This window comes from Carica papaya, chromosome 5 (assembly GCF_054855325.1).
Source record: "Carica papaya isolate Zhongbai chromosome 5, ASM5485532v1, whole genome shotgun sequence".
Lineage (NCBI taxonomy): Eukaryota > Viridiplantae > Streptophyta > Magnoliopsida > Brassicales > Caricaceae > Carica > Carica papaya.
The window spans coordinates 7,287,566-7,291,872 of NC_142313.1; positions in this window are offsets into that span (position 1 = coordinate 7,287,566).

Genomic DNA, 4,307 nt, shown 5'->3' on the forward strand with positions numbered 1-4,307 from the left:
CACTTTAATGATTCTTTCTTTAATAATTAATTATTTGAAATTCTTAATTAATTTTACCATTAGTTTCTTTTAGTTTTTTTTTTCAATAAAAATAATATTGTTGGTCTTTTTTAGTCAAATTTAATGTCTTTGTATGTATGTAGTTTTTTTCCTAAGGTAGATAATTATTATAATATAGTTAATATAAATATTTGTATATCACAAAATGTTAGGATATTATTTAATTTCCTCTACTTATGTTTCATTTTCTTTCAATTTTTATTTTCCTTCTTATTTTTTCCTAATAAAAATTGTTCTACATTTTTTTTTCAATTGCTTAACACACGTCTGTCACATGCTTCTTCTTTTTCACTGTTTATTATTTTTTTTAAAAAAAATTTCGGTAGAACTAAAAAATTCTTTTCTCCAATTGTAATTTTACTTAATCTTTTTTTACTTATTATTTATATTTTTATATAATTTGAAAGGAATTTATTAAAAAAATTACTCAATTAGCAGAGCAATATTGGATGAGAGACTCTCCCACACATGAAATAACATAAAATCTTGAGAAACCTTTACAATGCTATGAGCGACCTTTGACTCATTTAATTGATATATCTGTGCGACAGCTTAACAGTATTTTACAATCTTCCACAATGAAGCCAAATTCATAACAATGTCTCAGTCGATTTTAGTACCTTGTATACTTGTTGTGCGTCCATTTCAATAATACCCGACCCCTGAATATGAGAGACGATATAATTTAATGTATTATAGCAATCCAAGAGTTCTACCAAATGGGGAGACCTGCACCCTGGTAGTCTTCCTAACAATGCTAACATCACTTAGCCAACAGAATCTCGACTGACAGCCCCAAACCTTGCTTTTCCTTCGTTGTCAAACATGGTGGCATCCAAATTACACTTCTATATTCCCGGATGTGGTGCCATTAATTCGAAAGTAGGTTATGTTTGGCAATTTTGCATGCTGCTCCTTCTTTTGGTTTCCTGGGCAAGTTTCCATTCCGCCAAATATTTTCTTGTTATGGCAATTGTGGTATAATCTACAAACACTTTTCCCTACCATAAGAGCTTATTACACTCCGACCAAAGCCTCCAGAAGAAACATAATAATTCACCAACTTGATTCTTTGTCCTCGACCTGACTTGCTCCTCCAACCAATCTGGCATATTATTGCTCTGCAATTATTTCCTGTTTGCATTCAATAGCCTCCTAGTATTCTTTACTTTCTCGAACTTGAATAAGACATGTGGGATGGTCTCCTCCAAGTCGCATATGGGGCAGGTGTTATCAATCCCAATGCCTTTTCTTTTCAGTACTGCTTTTACTAGGATTAGATTGTGCATTAAGCGCCAAGTAAGGTGATGCAAAACCCAAAATTAATAATGGAATCCAATACCTCGCATGTACATTAGCAATCAGAAACTCAAAATCTTAAGTAAACCCTCCCTACTTGATCCACACTCAATAAAGGAATGAAAACAAAGCTAACTAGGAAAGAAATAAAGAACTAGAATTGAAAAGACGTCATGAGACTTACCTTGATGAATGATCCCAATCACTAACTCTTGCAAGCTTGAAAGTTTAAAATAAGAATATATGAATTTTATTAATAAGCTGAATATTCTAACTTGAATTACAACTTTAAATTGAATGCTTATTAATAGTGTAGATTATGCGAATAATAAGGAAAAAATAATATCTTAATTAATGGTAGAAATTACATAAGAAATTAAATCTAGACTAGAATGAAAAATTAGTAAGAACTAAGAAAATTACAACTAAAATAGCATAGATATGACTTCTCTATAAGAAATTTTTTTTGAATAGGGAATATCTTAATTAATTGTGGTTGATTTAGGGGAAGAGATTCTGCCAAAATATTTTCCTTTCTCAAGTATTTTTCTTTTTTGCGAGATTTGACATTTAATAAGCTTTCCTCTTTCTCAAGATAGCTTGCAATTTAGGAGCAATTTTCCCTCTTGGCTAATCTTTAATTTTGAAGATTTTCTATGTGATTAGGAAATAAAATTCCATGAGAATTTTTTCTTTTCATGTCTTGTAGAATTTTTTTATTTTCTTGTTTATTTCCCTCTTGCACTTGGGGGTTAATGTAATATACTATTATATCCTTGGGTTAATGGTCATGTTATCATTTTTTCTTGGGCTTCTTTAATGGGTCCAGTCCCGTCTTCCTCAATGTTCTATGCTTGGATAAAAATTTGAAAGACTTGTTGTAATCTTTTAGCTCCCCTCCCCGGTAATGGGTCCACTTGGCTTCGAAATATCCTCTCCACCAACTTGACCCATGTCCATGCTCACATCATCCTCTCCCTCGTAAAAAAGATTCATCCTCAAATACAAACTTGCATAAAAAAAGAAAAGGTCAGAAACATTAAAGGTAGTAGACACATCGTACTCACCTGGGAGATCAATTTTGTAGGCATTGTCATTGATACACTCTAGAACTTGAAAAGGTCCACCTCCTCAGGGGTTCAATTTAGATTTTCACTGATTGGAAAATCTTTCCTTTCGTATATAAACCCATACCCAATCGCCGGGTTGGAACACTACTCGCTTACTTCCTTTATCGACGTGTCGTGTATATGATTCATTCTTCTTTTAGATATGCTGGCTGGCCTTTTCGTGTATGACTTTAACAAGTTCTGCTCTCCACTAACCATCAGTATCTTGAATTTCCTACACAGGTAAAGGCGTGAGGTCCAATGAAGTTAAAGGATTAAAACTATAAATAATTTCAAAATGTGAAAACCATGTAGATGTATGAATGCTCCTATTATATGTAAATCTTACCATGGGCAAACAATCCTCCAATGTTTTCAAGTTTTGGCCAACTATAGCTCTCAACAAAGATCCTAAGGTCTTGTTAACGACCTCAGTCTCATCATCAGTCTGGGGGTGACATGCAGTAGAGAATAACAACTTAATTCTTAATTTACCCCACAGAACTCTCCAAATGTGACTAAGAAATTTCACATCCCTATCACTCACAATTATCTTAGGAATGTCATGAAGTCTCACAACATCCTTGAAAAATAAATTTGCGATATTTGTCGCATCATCAGTCTTATGGTATGCAATGAAGTGTATCATCTTACTAAATCTATCTATGATGACAAATATGCTACCACTACCTCTCCTAGTCCTAGGAAATCCTAATACAAAATTCATAGATATATCTATCTAAGGTGTTGTAGGCACAGGTAAAGGTATATATAATCCATATGGTAGAACCCTAGATTTGGTCTGCTTACATGCAATGCACTTACTACAAATGCACTCAACATCTTTCCTCATATTAGGCCAATGAAAATGCTCACTTAATATATTTAGAGTTTTAGTTACCCCAAAGTGGCCCATCAATCCTCCATTGTGAGCCTCATGCACTAGTAATTTCCTGAGTAAATAGTTGTGTATACATAACTTACCATCCCTAGGGATAAAATCATCATGCCTATAAAATTTCTAGAATGAAGAATGCTTACATGCATGATAAATAATGAAAAAATCATTATCATTAGCATATATCTCCTTAATATGTTCAAATCTTAACTTAGAGCTAAGTGTAGAAATTAAAGCATACCTGCGAGATAATGCATCGACAACAATATTATCCTTACCTTCTTTATACTTGTTTACATAGGGGAAAGATTCTATGAACTCGACCTACTTACCGTGATGACGGTTGAGTTTACCTTGACCTTTCAGATATTTTAGGGATTCATGGTTTGTGTGGATCACGAACTCTTTTGACAATAAATAGTGCTGTCATACCTCTAATGCTCTCACTAATGTGTACAACTCCTTCTCGTAGGTTGAGTAGTTCAAAGGTGGACTATTAAGTTTCTCACTAAAATAAGCCATGGGACGCCCTTCCTGCATCAGAACTACTCCTATACCAATACTTGAAGCATCACATTTAAGCTCAAATTTTTTGTTAAAAGTCAGGTAAAGCTAAAATAGGTGCAAAACATAATTTATCTTTCAATAAAGTAAAAATATGTTCTTGTTTTTCAGTTTATACAAATTTTACATTTTTCTTTACTAGTTCATTCAATGGTGCTGCTATGGAACTGGAATCCCTAACAAACCTTCGGAGAAGCTCGCTAAACCATAGAAACTCCTTATCTTGCTGGCTGATGTCGGAGTGGGTCATTCTTTGATTATTTTCACCTTACCTTCATCTATCTCAATGCCCTGTGAACTAACTATAAATCATTAAAAAAATTAATTTCTCACTGCAGAAGGTACACTTCTTGGTATTCGCATAAACTAATCTTTTC